The sequence below is a fragment of the Budorcas taxicolor genome, chromosome 15 (assembly GCF_023091745.1).
Source record: "Budorcas taxicolor isolate Tak-1 chromosome 15, Takin1.1, whole genome shotgun sequence".
NCBI classification, from domain to species: domain Eukaryota; kingdom Metazoa; phylum Chordata; class Mammalia; order Artiodactyla; family Bovidae; genus Budorcas; species Budorcas taxicolor.
The window spans coordinates 58,317,713-58,336,012 of NC_068924.1; positions in this window are offsets into that span (position 1 = coordinate 58,317,713).

The following is an 18,300-nucleotide window of genomic DNA, read 5'->3' on the forward strand; positions in this document are numbered from 1 at the left end:
AAGAGAAAGATAAATATCTTATTTTAATGCATATATATATGAAATCTAGAAAAATGGTACTGAAGAGTTTATTTATAGGGCAGCAATAGAGAAACAAGTCTCAAGAACAGAGTTATGGATATGGGGATGGGGAGAAGAGCCTGAGATGTAGGGGAAAAGTAACATAGAAACTTATATTACTATATGTAAAATAGATTGCCAATGGGAATTTTCTGTATGGCTCAGGAAACTTAAACTGGAGCTCTGTATCAACCTGGAGAGGTGGGATAGAGAGGGAGATGGGAGAGAAGTTCAAAAGGGAGGGGATACATATATACCTATGTCTTATTCATGCTGAGGTTTGACAGAAAACAACAAAATCCTGTAAGGCAATTATCCTTCAATTAAAAATTTAGTTAATTAAACAAAGAAGCAAAACACTGAAGCAAAAGGAATTGCTTCAGCTTTAATAATAACACTGGATGTAACTGATGAAAGTGGAATTTGAAGATACATTAATAGAGACCTCCTGTACTGCAAAGACTTCTCAAGTGGCTCAGTGGTAAAGAATCAGCCTGTCAATGCAGGAGACCCTGGTTTGATCCCTAGGTCAGGAAGACCCCCCTGGAGAAGGAATTGGCAACCCATGCCAGTATTCTTGCCTGGAAAGTTCCATGGACAGAAGAACTGGACGGGCTACAGGTTATGGGGTTGCAATAGAGTTGGACATGACATAGTGACTAAATAACAATGACAACAACAACAACCTAACTACAAATCCGGGAGGATCAGAGAAGACCAAGCGATATAAATGGCAACAAATCTACACTTCTGCATATCACTTTTTAACCATTGAAAACCAAAAATAAAGACAAAATACTGGGTGGTCAAAAGCAAGGGTTTGGTGGGGGAAGGGCGCTTTGTATAGAAACAAAGATAAGAGTTACAATCAGACTTCTCTTTGGAAACCATGCAAGCAAGAGAGTGGAATGAATGAACTATTTTAAATGGTCAGAGAAAGACCAACAGCCTGGAATTGTGTACCCTGGAAATTATCCTTCAAAAATGAGGGGAAGAAGACTATTTTAGACAAACAAAAATTTAGGGAATTTGTTGTCAATAGATTGGCCTTGCAAGAAATGATATTGATGCTTTTGAACTGTGGTGTTGGAGAAGACTCTTGAAGGTCCCTTGGACTGCAAGGAGATCCAACCAGTCCATTCTGAAGGAGATCAACCCTGGGATTTCTTTGGAAAGAATGATGCTAAAGCTGAAGCTCCAGTACTTTGGACACCTCATGGGAACAGTTGACTCATTGGAAAAGACTCTGATGCTGGGAGAGATTGGGGGCAGGAGGAGAAGGGGACGATAGAGGATGAGATGGCTGGATGGCATCACTGACTCGATGGATATGAATCTGAGTGAACTCCGGGAGTTGGTGATGGACAGGGAGGCCTGGCGTGCTGTGATTCATGGGGTCGCAAAGAGTTGGACACGACTGAGCGACTGAACTGAACTGAACTGAACCCTTTAAAGATAAGAGGAACTGTATAGGTCAGAAATTTGGAACTCTGTTATAAGGAAAGCACATCAAAGAAGGGATAATGAAAGCAATATACATTTATCTTTCTTGTTGATCAAGCAGATAAGTTCAAAATAATAGCAGTGATATACTTGAGTATGGGTTTTTTTTATACAACTTATGTGTGTATATATGTGCCTGGGTATGAATACAAGTGAATTGAATAACAACAGTGCCAAACGATGGCAGGAAGGAATTAGGATTAGGGTTTTAGTGGGGTTTTTTTTTTTTTTTTTTTGGTGGTGTTACTTTAAGGTACTCTGCTCCTGAGGTAGTAGAGTGTTAGTTGAAGGTAGACTATGATTGACTATAAATGTGTATTTTCAGACTCAACGGAAACTATTTGAAAAGTAAATAACATGTATACGCACGTTATATACACACACACATGTATAGGTGTGCACACACATATATATGCATATATATATATATATATATATATGAGAACTGGACATGGAACAACAGATTGGTTTCAAATAGGAAAAGGAGTACATCAACGCTGTATATATTGTCACCCTGCTTATTTAACTTATATGCAGAGTGCATCATGAGAAACGCTGGACTGGAAGAAACACAAGCTGGAATCAAGATTGCCAAGAGAAATATCAATAACCTCAGCTATGCAGATGACACCACCCTTATGGCAGAAAGTGAAGAGGAGCTAAAAAGACTCTTGATGAAAGTGAAAGAGGAGAGCGAAAAAGTTGGCCTAAAGCTCAACATTCAGAAAACGAAGATCATGGCATCCGGTCCCATCACTCCATGGGAAATAGATGGGGAAACAGTGGAAACGGTGTCAGACTTTATTTTTGGGGGCTCCAAAATCACTGCAGATGGTGACTGCAGCCATGAAATTAAAAGAGGCTTACTCCTTGGAAGAAAAGTTATGACCAACCTAGATAGCATATTCAAGAGCAGAGACATTACTTTGCCGACTAAGGTCCATCTAGTCAAGGCTATGGTTTTTCCTGTGGTCATGTATGGATGTGAGAGTTGGACTGTGAAGAAGGCTGAACGCCAAAGAATTGATGCGTTTGAACTGTGGTGTTGGAGAAGACTCTTGAGAGTCCCTTGGACTGCGAGGAGATCCACCCAGTCCATTCTGAAGGAGATCAGCCCTGGGATTTCTTTGGAAGGAATGATGCTAAAGCTGAAACTCCAGTACTTTGGCCACCTCATGGGAAGAGTTGACTCATTGGAAAAGACTCTGATGCTGGGAGAGATTGCGGGCAGGAGGAGACGGGGATGACCCAGGATGAGATGGCTGGATGGCATCACTGACTCAATGGACGTGAGTCTGAGTGAACTCCGGGAGATGGTGATGAACAGGGAGGCCTGGCATGCTGCCATTCATGGGGTCTCAAAGAGTCGGACACGACTGAGTGACTGAACTGAACTGAACTGACTGATGTATATATAATGTCTGTGTATGTATTCATGCGTTTGAATTGTGGTGTTGGAGAAGACTTTGGAGAAGACTCTTGAGAACCCCTTGAACAGCAGGGAGATCAGATCAGTCAATCCTAAAGGAAATCAGTCCAGAATAGTCATTGGAAGGACTGATACTGAAGCTGAGGCTCCAATGCTTTGGCCACCAGATGAGAAGAAATGATTCCTTGGAAAAGACCCTAATGGTGGCAGAGTGAGGGCAGGAGGAGAAGGGGATGACAGAGTATGGGATGGTTGGATGACATCACCAACTCAATGGATATGAGATTGAGCAAGCTCTGGGAATTGGTGATGGACAGGGAAGCCTGGCGTGCTGCAGTTCTTGGGGTCTCAGAGAGTCGAACATGACTGAGTGGCTGAACTGTGTATTATATCCAATATACTTAAAGAGAAAATGGGATCACATATAATATTCCTTTATAATCACTAAAGGTAAAAAGAGTGGAAAAAATAGGAACAAAAATAGAAAACACTAATGGATCTGTGACATTGTATTCTAGCTGTACCAATAAAGACTTTGAACATCAAAAAACCACCTAATACTATAATTATATATAATACTTATATTTACTATATGATATATATATTTAGTTTATATATACTTATATATTATTCATATATTATGTAATAAATATAACTATTATATAGATTTATAAATAGCAGTATTAGTTTTTAACTAATATAGTTAATACATATATATAATCTGGCATTCAAGCCCCAACTGAAATAACTGCAGATTATATTAGAACCCTGGGATGGATGCTAAGAATTGGCTCATTCAATATCTATTCCATGGTTTCTTTTAATGTAGAGGCTGTAAGACTATAAACCAAATTTCCTAGACTCATTGCAACTACTGTTCTGGATGCAAAACTGTTTCTACTGATGATGTGCATATGTACAAAATTTTCTTGTTTTTCTTTTTATTGTTCTTGTTCTTTCTTTTTCGATTGCCCTGGCTCACTACATATCTCTAAATGTCTATAGTACTAAAACATCTTCCTTATTGACTAGATAATATTTGCTCCTGTTTCATATATTTATGTCTAATTTCTCTACACATGTAAGGGCATTCCTCATGATTATTTGTTTGCTTGGCTATCCTGTGTGTGTGACAAATTAAGTAGAGCCTATTCCAATGTCTTAGGTGTATGATAGGTTAATAAATATTTTTAGATTAATTACTGATGAACTTAAAAGTTATGGTTTCCATATGAAAAGAGTGGCTTCCCAGGTGGCACTAAGGGTAAAGAATTTGCCTGCCATAGCAGGAGACTCAGGAGACATAAGTTCAATCATTGGATCAGGAAGATTCCTTGGAGGAGGAAATGGCAACCCATTCCAGTATTCTTGCCTGAAAAATCCCATGCACAGAGGAGCCTGGCGGGCTACAGTTCATGGGGTTGCAAAGAGTCAGACATGACTGAGCCTGAGAATGAAATTATATGAAAAAAGGCCCAATTTTGCTAATTATTAGAGAAATGTAAATCAAAACTACAGTGTGGTACCACCTCATACTGGTCAGAATGACCATATCAAAAAGTCTACAAATAAAAAATGCTAGAAAGAGTGTGAAGAAAAATGAACCCTTCCACACCGTTGATAGGAAGGAAAATCTGTGCAGTCACTACGGAGAATAGTGTGCAGATTCCTTAAAAAACTAAAAATAGAACTACTGTATGATCCAGCAATCCCATTTATGGGCATATATCCAGAAAAGAGGAAATACTAATTCAAATTGATACATGAACTTCAATGTTCAGGAAAGGAGTATGTCAAGACTGTATATTGTCACCCTGCTTATTTAACTTATATGCAGAGTACATCATGCAAAATGCTGAGCTGGATGAAGCACAAGCTGGAATCAAGATTGCCAGGAGAAATATCAATAACCTCAGATATGCAGATGACACCACCCTTATGGCAGAAAGCAAAGAGGAACTAAAGAGCCTCTTGATGAAAGCGAAAGAGGAGAGTGAAAAAGCTGGCTTAAAGCTCAACATCCAGAAAACTAAGATTATTGGCATTCGGTCCCATCACTTCATGGCAAATAGATGGGGAAACAGTGGAAACAGTGAGAGGCTTTATTTTGGGGGGCTCCACAATCACTGTAGATGGTGACTGCAGCCATGAAATTAAAAGAAGAAAACTTTTCTTCTTCCTTGGAAGAAAAGTTTTGACCAACCTGTTAAAAAGCAGAGACATTACTTTGCCAACAAAGGTCCATCTAGACAAAGCTTTGGTTTTTCCAGTAATCATATATGGATGTGAGAGTCGGACCATTAAGAAAGCTAAGTGCCAAAGAATTGATGCTTTTGAATCGTGGTGTTGGAGAAGACTCTTGATAGTCCCTTGGACTGCAAGGAGATCAAATCAGTCTATCCATAAGGAAATCAGTCCTGAATGTTCATTGGAAGGACTGATGCTGTAGCTGAAATTCCAATACTTTGGCCACGTGATGCAAAGAACTGACTCATTGGAAAAGACCCTGATGCTGGAAAAGATTGAAGGTGAGAGAAGGGGATGACAGAGGATGAGATGGTTGGATGGCATCACTGACTCAAAGGACATAAGTCTGAGCAAACTCTGAGAGTTGGTGATGGACAGGGAAGACTGGCGTTCTGCAGTCCATGGGGTCGCAAAGAGTCATACATAACTGAGCGACTGAACTGAACTGATTCAATGGAAAATTACTAACTCATAAAAAAGAATGAAATAATGCCATTTACAGCAAGATGGAAGGGCCTACATATTATCTATCATACCAAGTGAAGTAGATCAGAGAAAGACGTATATCATATGATATCACTTATTTTTTTGAATCTAAAAAGATAATACAAATGAACTTATTTATAAGACAGACTCAGAGACATGAAAAATTAACTTACAGATAACAGACAAGAAGGAGTGGTAGAGCGATGTTAGGAGTTTAGGATTAGCAGATACAAACTACTGTTTATACAACAGATAAACAAGGTCCTACTGTATAGGACAGAGAACTACAGTGAACATCTTGTAGTAACCTTTAAGGGAAAAGAATCTGAAAAAGAACACACACATACACATATCACTGAATCACAGTGCTATACACTAGAAACAAACACAACATTGCAAATCAACTATACTTCAATAAATACATACATAAATAATTGTGCTTTCCACATGCAAGCCTAGTTTTCATAAATTACAGTAAACAGAAGCCCATGATATGCAAAATTAATACCCCAAATTGTCATATGCCATTTGATATTCTTTAACATTCAAGCCAAAATAAAATGTTGCAAAGATTGTCAATGACTCTGAATTGAAGATAAATATGTGCTTTTTAATTAACAGAAAAGGTTTTAAAAGTCATTTAGTCAACATGTGCATTGTTTTGAATCTGCGCCTAATGCTAGAAAGTCACATCTACCTTTAATGAAATTTCCAGAGAAGCAAGTGTTAACTCCTAGGAATTAACAATTAGCAAGATTTTTTTTAATGCTTTATGTCATCTAAATATGCACGCAAACCATTTCTATTTGAATGTATATATTCCAATATTAAAAATTTGGGGCTTTTTCAAAAGCACACTATGGAAATAAATAAATATTTAATGTTAACATGGATGACTATAGTGGTGGTGAATTATGCCAAGAAATAAAAAATGGATGAGAAAATACATTACAAATTTAAAATCACCGTATAAATATATAACGCTGAAAGTTTGTTTTAAATGAAGATGAACTGCTGAGAAATGAAATGGTAGACTTGAGACTAAGCCTCGGTTCCTCACTACTATGTGAACTTGTGCAAGTTGCTTACTACTACTCAGTTTCATTTTATTTTATTTATATATATTTTTATCAATTAATTTTTATTGCAGTATATTTGCTGTACAATGTTGTGTTAGCTTCTACAGCATGGCACAATTAATCAGTCATACACATTCATATATTCCCTCCCTCTTGGATTTCCCTCCCATTTAGGATACCACAGTGCCTTAAGCAGAGCTACCTGTGATATACAGTATATTCCCAGCAATTATCTATTTTATACATAGTATTAATAGCGTGTATATGTCAATCCAGTCTTCTAATTTCTTCCATCTCACCCCCTTTCTTCATTTTAATCATGCATCAAAGGAGAAAACAGGTTCGCCTGAATTAAAGCACAAAGACAATCCCCAGAGGATGCCCCCTGGGTATAGACTGTGGCTTTAGAGCAGATGTTGATCACATCTTGAAAACAGTCATACCCCAGCGGAGGGACATGGCATGACAGCCAAATAGGACACTTTTGGCTCACAATGTTCATCTCTTGGGTCTGTGGTAATATTAGAAGAAGGAAAAAGGGAAGCTGCAATGCAGTACTTCCAGAAGACACTATTTCTGTCATCAGATGCCAAAACATCCACATGCTTGGAAAGTTTTCAGTTCCGTTAATCATACAGATGTTTGGCACAGAAGAGGTACAGGATCCAGCTGTTCAACCAGAGTTAGTACTTTGCATCCAGGTGTCTCAGCATCATATAAAACAGGATTTAACACATTTCTTTTTTCCCTTGGGGTGATAATTTTCACTTTTTGTTTCTCTTTTATGATTCTCAGGACTGAATGTTTTAATTTATTCAAGCTGCAATAGACCATTCAGTTCAGTTCAGTCACTCAGTCGTGTCCGACTTTTTGCGACCTCATGAATTACAGCACGCCAGGCCTCCCTGTCCATCACCAACTCCCGGAGTTCACTCAGACTCACGTCCATTGAGTCAGTGATGCCATCCAGCCATCTCATCCTCTGTCGTCCCTTTCTCCTCCTGCCCCCAATCCCTCCCAGCATCAGAGTCTTTTCCAATGAGTCAACTCTTCCCATGAGGTGGCCGAAGTACTGGAGCTTCAGCTTTAGCATCATGCCTTCCAAAGAAATCCCAGGGCTGATCTCGTTTAGGATGGACTGGTTGGATCTCCTTGCAGTCCAAGGGACTCTCAAGAGTCTTCTCCAACATCACAGTTCAAAGGCATCAATTCTTCGGTGCTCAGCCTTCTTCACAGTCCAACTCCCACATCCATACATGACCACAGGAAAAACCATAGACTTGACTAGACGGACCTTAGTCAGCAAAGTAATGTCTCTGCTCTTGAATATACTATCTAGGTTGGTCATAACTTTTCTTCCAAGGAGTAAGTGTCTTTTAATTTCATGGCTGCAGTCACCATCTGCAGTGATTTTGGAGCCCCCCAAAATAAAGTCTGACACTGTTTCCACTGTTTCCCCATCTATATTTCCCATGGAGTGATGGGACCGGATGCCATGATCTTCATTTTCTGAATGTAGAGCTTTAAGCCAACTTTTTCACTCTCCTCTTTCACTGTCATCAAGAGGCTTTTTAGTTCCTCTTCTCTTTCTGCCATAAGTGTGGTGTCATCTGCATATCTGAGGTTATTGATATTTCTCCTGGAAAAATTGATTCCAGCTTGTGTTTCTTCCAGCCCCGCGTTTCTCATGTTGTACTCTGCATATAAGTTAAATAAGCAGGGTGACAATATACAGCCTTGACGTACTCCTTTCCCTATTTGGAACCAGTCTGTTCTTCCATGTCCAGTTCTAACTGTTGCTTCCTGACCTGCAAACAGATTTCTCAAGAGGTAGGTCAGGTGGTCTGGTATTCCCATCTCTCTCAAAATTTTCCACAGTTTATTGTGATCCACACCGTCAAAGGCTTTGGCGTAGTTAAGAAAGCAGAAATAGATGTTTTTCCATTAGTTAGCTCATATTTTCTATCCATCCATAATGAATATGACAATATAGGTTTATAACCATAGGATTTATTTCAAGAAAAGTTGTGGTTTAATGAACAGAAAGAAAGTTTGGGTTTTTTGGCTTTAAAAATTAATTCAAATGATCACAACTTTATTATAATATTTTGGAGGAAATTAAATTTAAATAAAGTTGAGATGGTTGGATGGCATCATCAACTGAATGAACATGAGTCTGAGCAAACTCCAGGAGACAGTGAAGGACAGGGAAGCCTGGTGTGTGATGCAGTCCATGGGGTCACAAAGAGTTGGAACCGACTGAGCCACTAACAACAATGAAGTTGAAGCAAATTGAATTTACATTTTGAGAATTGAGAGCATCTGTTAATTTTCAGTAGCTTTGATGTCTATAAATTCATGAATAAATTGATTACATGGATTAACCTAGAACCCACTAAGTACTATCCTAAACATGACTTTAGGTCAGTCTCCACTAGGTACCATGCTGCAGAATCTCCTTCTAGTGGATATGTTTCCTAAAAATGCTTCTTTGTCACCATTCTGCTATTCATACTTGTGACTTTCACCTGGTACTGAAAACGCTGCAATAGTTTGGCCATCAAATCATTAGCTACTGAAGTATCTCAGGTAAAATGAACAAGAACAGATGATTTATTTCTTGCTCATCAATATAATACGTCACCTTAACATAGCTTCATCTCCTCTCCCTCTTCTGTCTTTGGTAGAATTTCAAATAAATGGTTTGCAGTTAAATTAATGGTTGCAACTGGTTTTATAGCCCACATTTTCCAATGGTGCAAATAGAATAGAATACAGATCAGTGATGATTCGAGCTGCCACTGCGGTATAGTAGAAATACTACTAAATTGAGAATAAGGAAACTGAATTTGCTGTTTTATTTTTAACAAATATATGTAATAAGAGATGTTTAGCCTATCTTGTTGACTTTTATTTTCTTATTTAGCAAATGAGAGCTTGCAAGAAGTGGTCTGCATTGTGCCTCTACTAAATAGTTTCTTTCTACGAGTCATGTGTCAACCCTGTCTTAAACATTAAGTACCTACATTTGCTTTGATAACTAATATTTCAAATATACCTTCTCCTCTCTACAAACACCATTTATGTATCTTTCTTCATTAGATATGAAGCTACTGCATATACTATTCAAAAGTTTAATAGAGCACAGGGACCTTATTGACAAGTATCTGAAGAGCAAGGACTCTGAGGATTAAGGCTATAGCCAGAACACAGAGACTAACACAAGGTGTGCGTATATGTTAAGTCACTTCAGTTGTGTCCAATTCTTTGCGACTCTATGGACTGTAATCAGGCACCTCTATCCATGGAATTTTCCAGGCAAGAATACAGGAGTGGGTTGCCATGTCCTCCCCCAGGGTATCTTCCCAACCCAGGGATCGAGCTTGGGTCTTTTATTTCTCCTGCATTGGCAGTAAGGTCCTTAACCCCAGCTAGTACAGTCAGAGTGTTAGTCGCTTAGTCGTGTCTGAGTGGATTGTATGTAGCCCACCAGGCTCCTCCATCCATGAGATTCTCCAGGCAAGAATACTGGAGTGGGTTGCCATTTCCTTCTCCAGGGAATCTTCCCAGGCCAGGGATCGAACCCAGGTCTCCTGAACTGCAGGCAGATTCTTTACCATCTGAGCCACCAGGGAAGGCCAACTAGTACAGTGAAACCATATGAATATGGAAAATCTAAATCAGCAGAATACTGATCATGAATTTGATATCTTGGTTATGCTTTGAAGAAGGGTGATAAGCATCATTTTAGATAGGACCTTTTATGTAAACAACTTTTTACAAATTACAATTTATTTTTAATAAACTATAAAGTAGTTTATGGAGAAGGCGATGGCAGCCCACTCCAGTACTTTTGCCTGGAAAATCCCATGGAAGGAGGAGCCTGGTAGGCCGCAGTCCATGGGGTCACGAAGAGTCGAACATGACTGAGCGATTTCACTTTCACTTTTCACTTTCAGGCATTGGAGAAGGAAATGGCAACCCACTCCAGTGTTCTTGCCTGGAGAATCCCGGGGGTGGCAGAGCCTGGTGGGCTGCTGTCTATGGGGTCGCACAGAGTCGGACACAACTGAAGCGACTTAACAGCAGCAGCAGCAGCAGCAAAGTAGTTTAAGCTATAAAGTATGTTTATGTTTCTTACATTTAGAAAAAGCCCATTAAACTAATCCAATAAAGCACACATTTTTAAATGCTTCTTCATTTGTCATTTGTCAAAAAAAGGTAAATGCATGTAAGCAGAAAGAGTCTAAAATGGAGGTAAAGGAATTAGGAAAGAGGTGAATGAAAATCTGTGGCTTCTGATGTAACAACACACGCAAATATTACTTCAGTAAGATAGCAGGTGTTAGAGCATCACTGAATGTCATTGTCCGTTGAAGTGTCAATTTACCAATATTCACAGTTCATTAGCTGAATTAATCCTTAACCTTTGGAGGCCTTCTCTTTAGAAGACACAACTCAACAAGGAAAAATTCCATTCTGAAGAGACAGCAACCATGAAACTTCAACTATTGATATTATGAACCAAAGCACATATGGGAATTTGAGATTACCTGCCCCATAGACACACATCACATATCACACAGTCAAAGTGGAATATCTGCAGAAAAATGTGAAAATATTTACAGAAATGATCATTTAACAGGAGATTATGGATAATTCTCATAAGATGCTTATCTTTGTTTTTTAACTTTCTAAAAGGAATACTAATTATTTTGAAAAATAGTATTTTATTAATGAGTCAAGCAATTAACATACAATACATGTCGGAGTCATTTGAGAATCTCAACTCTTTCTTCTTTTCTACCATCCAAAATGGTAAATACCAAATTTTGCCGCATATTAGATTAATCTAGGGAGCTGTAAAAATGCTATGATAATTAACACATATGCGAAACTTAAAAAAATTCTACATCAAGTTTACTTGTCATTATACAGTATTTCAATAGAAACTTAAAATTGCAAAAAAAGAAAAAAAAAAATCCCATTATCCAGGCTTCAATTTATACCAATGAAATTAAAAGCTCTGAGAATGAGACCTAAACATATATATTTTTAACACAACCTCCATCCAGGTGATTCCAATATCAGCCAATATGAGAACACAGAAGTATGATATATATAAATTTGAGGACTTTGAATTACGGTGAAATTACATAAGGATGCAATTATATAGTAATGAGTGTCCAGTGATGGCATTCTTAATACAACTCTTTTTGTGACCTTGTTTTGACAGACTTCTCTTAATTTATGTCCATTTTCCACACCTGGTTCACTAACATTTCTGTCAATTCTCTGAGCTCTCTGATATCTTTCCTATAAATTCCATTGTGACATAAATTACTGAATTGTTTGAAACCTATATCCCTAATTGGTGTATTCTTAATGTACTATTAATGCAGTAAATAATTTGAAATAGGAAAAAAGGGAAAATAAGTGTGTAGGTAAAATTAAATTGTAATTTTTAAAGAAAAAATTGGACATTTTGTAATAATTACTAAGATATATCCTGATTATCATTCATGTGACACTATGTTTTACATTTTTCATGTTTTTTCTGTTATGTTCTCACCAACATCATTAGTTAACTATTATAACTATATTCATATCACATATGAATAAACTAATGTTTAATTGGGCTAAGAATCTGAAACTAAGTGGTTTGATTCAGAATCTATCCTCTTAACCATCAAGAAATAATGGATATGGGTTGCTATGACGGTACAAAGAATGTAGCGGTAAGATAGAGATCATTTGAAAGTGACTACAAAGATAAAGAGCCTTGGGATACATGAGCTTTTATAAATGCACACTACTTTGACATGATTTTAGTGGATTACCTCATTTACTTCAATCATTTTGCTGTTTAACTGTTAAACTAAGATTCATAGAATTGAATCTCTGATCCATGACTGAAAGAATATGGAGAAACATAAACCCCTGCATATGTGGTAAAAGAGTAGCCTCTGTTTCTGCCTAATTAACAAATTAATCATCTCATCATGCAGCCATGGAATGAGCTTCATGCCATATAAACAGGGAAATTATATAGACCTCTTAAAATCAGAATCTGTTTATGACTCATTTTGCATCTTTCATGACATCTGGATGTTAGATTAATTTTTTTTTAGTTTTTGAAAGATTGGGATTGACCCATGCATACTGAAATATATAAAATAGATCGTTAATAAGGATCTACTATATAGCACAGGGAACTCTGCTCAATATTCTGCAATAAGCAAAATGGGAAAAAATTGAAAAAGAATCGATATACGTATATGTAAAAAACAAAATCTACTGACATTAAAAAGTCAGTAGCCTCAAAATTCTTTTATGTATGCATTATTTCAAGCTATATTTAACAAAAATTTCAATATTTAGGAGGTGGACAAAGTGAAAGTGTTAGTCACTCAGCCATGCGCAACTCTCTGTGAGCCCATGGACTGTAGCCTACAAGGATCCTCTGTCCATGGAATTCTCCAGGCAAGAATACTGGGGTGAGTAGTCTTTCCATTCTCCAGGAATTCTCCCAACATAGGGATCAAACCTGGGTCTCCTGCATTGTGGGCAGATCCTTTACTGTCTGAGTCACCAGGGAAGCCCAAGCATTAGTTGCTCAGTTGTGTCTGACTGTTTGTGATCCCATTGAATGTAATTTGCCAGACTCCTCTTTCTGTGGAATTCTCCAGGCAAGAACACTGGAGTGGGTAGCCATTCCCTTCTCCAAGGGATCTTCCTGACCCAGGAATTAACCTGGGTCTCCATCATTGCAGGTGGGTTCTTTACCATCTGAGGTGGGGACACAAAACCAAATGGAACAATTCTTTCTCTTAAAGAGTATTCTCCAAAATGAGTTTTGCCTCAACCTTTGAAAAAGTAAAAATAGCGTTATCCTACTTCCAGTATTTTTTAAGTGAGATAATAAATAATATTCACTTCACTTCTATTGTCTAGCCAAGAAAACTATCAACTTTCTATCTCTATTCCTGATCTTTCTCCTTAATCTCAGGATTTATATCCACGTGTGTATCTGACATGTGAAAGTGGATGTTAAAACCTAATAACAACAAAAACTACTTTCTGAATGTGAATTTCTTCTATTCCATACTTCCCTAGCTCAGTAAATGGCAACCTCATTCGTCCACTGGCATAGCCAAAATAATTGAAGTTTGTCTTGTCTTTTTGTTTTTCCTTTCTTGTACACTTGATATCAAAGTATATCAGCAAATCTTGTCAACTTGCTCTCCCAAATTTATGTAAAACATTACCCCTTTTGTCACGACACCCATTGCTACTACTTTTGTGACAAGCCCAGAGCTAATATCATACTCAATAGTGAAAGATTGAAAGCTTTTTCTCTACAATCAGGACAAGAAAAAGGTACCCACTCTCACCACTCCTTTTTTTAACATAGTACTAGAAGTCCTAGCTAGAGCAATCAGGCAAAATAAATTAATAAAAGGCATCCAAATCTGAAAGGAAGAAGTAAAATCATCTGTATTTGTAGTTAATATGATCGTATATAGAAAAAATCCTATAGAATCCTGTTAGACTCAATCAACAAATTCAATAAAATTGCTGGATAGGAAGTCAATATACAGAAGTCAATTGCATTTCTATACACTAACAATGAAATATCTGAAAAAGAAATGAAAATAATCTCATTCACAATAGCATAAAAAACAGTAAAGTACTTAGAGGTAAATCTAACCAAAGAATTAAAACACTAAAGGCTCTAATAAAATAAATTGAAGAAGATGCAAACAAATGTAAAGATATCCCATTTTCATGGGTCAGAAAATGAATAATTGTTAAAATGTCCACACTTTCCAATGCCATCTATAGACTGAATGCAATCCCTATCAAAATTTCAGCAAATCTCAAACTATGCTGCAAAGCAATAGCAATCAAAACAGTATGGTCCCAGCATAAAAACAGACATATGACATTAGAAACACAAGCAACAAAGCAAAAAATAAATAAGTGCAACTATATGAAACTAAAAGCCTCTGCTCAGCAAAGGAAGTCATCAACAAAATGAAAAAGTGACCTACAGAATGAGAAAGTCATATATTTGTTATGCTAATATTAAATGCAAATACAAGTCAAAATCACAATGAAATGTCACCTCATATGTATCAGAATGGCTATCATCAGAGAGAAAACAAGCATTGACAAGGATGTAGAGTAAAAATATCTTCTGCACTATTGGGACTATAAATTGATATATCCACCATGGATAAAATTATTGAGGTTCTTCAAAACAATTAAAAATTGAACCATATTGTGACCCAGCAATTTAATTTCTGGGCATATATCCAAAGGAAATGAAAACAGGATATGAAGAAGATATCTACACCCCCGTATTTATTGCAGCATTACTCCAAAACAATGGACATAAATGGACATTTGTGACATTTATGACAACACAGGCAGTCTTTGAAAACATTAAACTAAATGAAATGTTAGGCAAGAAAAGACACACGCAGCATGATATCATTTATATGTGGAGTGTGAAAAATCTGACCTTGTGAAAACATAGAGTAGCATGGAGGTTGCCAGAGGATGAGGAGTGGGAGAAATGGGGAGATCTTAGTCAGAGTACAAAGTTCCGGTTAGAAGGTGAATAACTTCTGGAGATCTAATGCACAACAGTGTGATTACAGATAACAGTACTGTATTATGTACCTGAAACCTGGTAAGAGAGTAGAAAATGTTCTCATTATAAAAAAGAAAATGCAATGATATGATGTGATGTAGGCGTTAGATAACACTCCATGGTAATCATATTGCAATTTATGTGTATCGAGTCAACACAATGTACATTTTTAAGTTACACTATATATATCATAAAGTTTGGGGGCAAATAAAAAACCAAAAATTCAGGTTGCCATCAGACTTTTCAACATCAATGGAGTGCAAGACAATAGTGAATCACCACTGTTTAGAACCCAACGGAGAGAGATTATGTGACAACTGTGTTATATTCAGCTCAATATTAAGTATTCTTCAAGTATTAAGGCTATAATAAAACTGATCTAGACACGCACCACTGAAGCAACTTAGCAGCAGCAAACATGCACAAATGTAGGAAATTTGTGGAAAATCATACCCACAAGCCCTTCCTATGAAATCTACCAAAAATAAGCTCCACTCAAACCAATAGGTTTTTAGGAAAATGAGCAAAAATTTAAAGAACTGAATATATTTGTAAAATAAGATCAAAAACAAAGTGAGGATAGCAGCAGAAGGAGAATATATTAATATGAATCTACATGTTCTGACAAATTAGAAATAACGCTACTAAAAATGGTTGGAGAATGGAGGCAGTGAAGGGAAAAGAGAATATGAGTTGGAACTTTTCAGAGAAAAAGGTGACAGTCTAATAATGAGTGAAGTGAAGTCGCTCAGTCGTGTCCAACAGTCTAATGATATAATTGAAAATTGTCAAACTCAAGTAGTAGAAGTTGAATTAAGATAAATGGGAATGAAGAGATATTATAAAATTATTGATGTAAAATAATAACAGGAAAAATATCAAAATTCCTAATGCCAAAAAATAAAAACGTTGACAAAATTAGTATGAAGCATATCACATTGATAAAGAAACAGGGTAACTGCCACACAATATATACTAAGCATATGAAAAAGGTGAGAGAAAGCCTCAAAATGATGCTATCATATAGATTAGAAAATGAGTTTCCAATTGGCTCATAAAACAAAGCTCAAACCTAACTGTACATGAGTCTAAAGTAAAATAAAATCAAATTATGAAATTAAGCAGTTGAGCAATGCCTGCTTAATAATAAAAGCAAATGGAGAGATACTCTTTTGATATTTAAAAAGGTAGATATCAAACCTTTCAAAAGGCATAAAAAACAAGCTCAAACATCTACCTTCTAATATTCAGAATTACAATTCACAATAAAATTTTTGATGAAAGAGTTATGCATATCTATGCACTAAATAACATTTATTAGTGAACTCCACATAGGACAAATTACAGGACATGAAAGGAAAACTAAAACTACACTAATCTAAGGTGATTTTTAACAGATCTTTATGGTTCAAGTCAGTCAATGAGCAAACAAAAAAGGTAATAGAGAACTTAGTAACATAATCAATAAGGAGGCTCTAAAGTGGATATTCATCAAAATATGAACACTCAATAAAAAGAAAACACATCTGTTTACAAAGTTCTATGATACTATCTGTAAAATTTAATGGATTACTATATTAGTCACTTAATAGCACAAAGAAAATATCAATGAAATGAAGAAAAAAAATGCCAAAAGTTCTCTGATAGCAACGCAATACAACTAGAAAATAATGGCAAAACAAACAGAAGTCAAAATCAAGCTCTTTCATTTGGAAATTAATTTATGTCACACCCAAACTCGTATTTTGGGAGCAACACAAAGTTACACAAAGGAGTATGTATATATACACACTACTATGTATATAAAATAATCAACAAAGATTGCTATCATATAGCACAGAGAACTTTACTCAATATTCTGTAATAATCTATAAGGGGAAATAACCTGAAAAGGAATGGACCTATATATAACTGAACCACTTTGCTGTACCCTTGAAACTAATACAACATTGTGAATCTATTACAACCCAATACAATATAATAATTAAACTAAAAAAATCAGAATTTCTAAAATTTTGGAAAATAACTTTAATGTGAATAATTTATGCTATAATACACAGACTACAGAAGAACTACTGAGATGAAACTGCACAGCCTAAAATAATTACATCCATAAAAATAAGAAAATAAAAATAAACATCCAACAAAAACAAAATAAATAAAAAATGAGCATTATAAAGACACACTAATAACAAAAAAGAAATTGTTTATACAACAGAATAATAATGAGATGAATAAAATAAAGTGAAATAAAAAGTAATCAAGAAAGAAAAAAGGACAGTAAAAGAGTATTTGCCATCAACAAAGGTAACTGTTATAGTAACCTTTCTAAAAAAAAGGAAAACAATTAAAAATGAATTATTTTTCTGCCTTTTTATGAAGAAATATACTTCATTAACAATTGAAAACTTTTTCTAACAGAAGTATGACAGGTAGGAAATTATGTATAATAGATTATTTTAAGGACATTAAATAGAATAACTGTGTCAGGTAAAGATAATCAATGGATGCTAAAAGGAGGTAAAAATTGATGTGGGCAAGATATTTGCATCCTTCCAAAATCACCACAGGGATTACTCAATAATTAAAAATTTATATTTTATTTTTATAATGGAGAAATTAGGTTGTCCCCTTGTGACTCAGTTGATAAAGACTCTGCCTGCAATGGGGGAGACCTGGGTTCCATCCCTGGGTTGGGAAGATCGCCTGGAGAAGGGAAAGGCTACCCACTCCAGTATTCTGGCCTGGAGAATCTCCATAGACCGAGGAGCCTGGTGGGCTACAGTCCATGGGGTCGGAAAGAGTCAGACATGACTGAACGACCAAGCACAGCACGA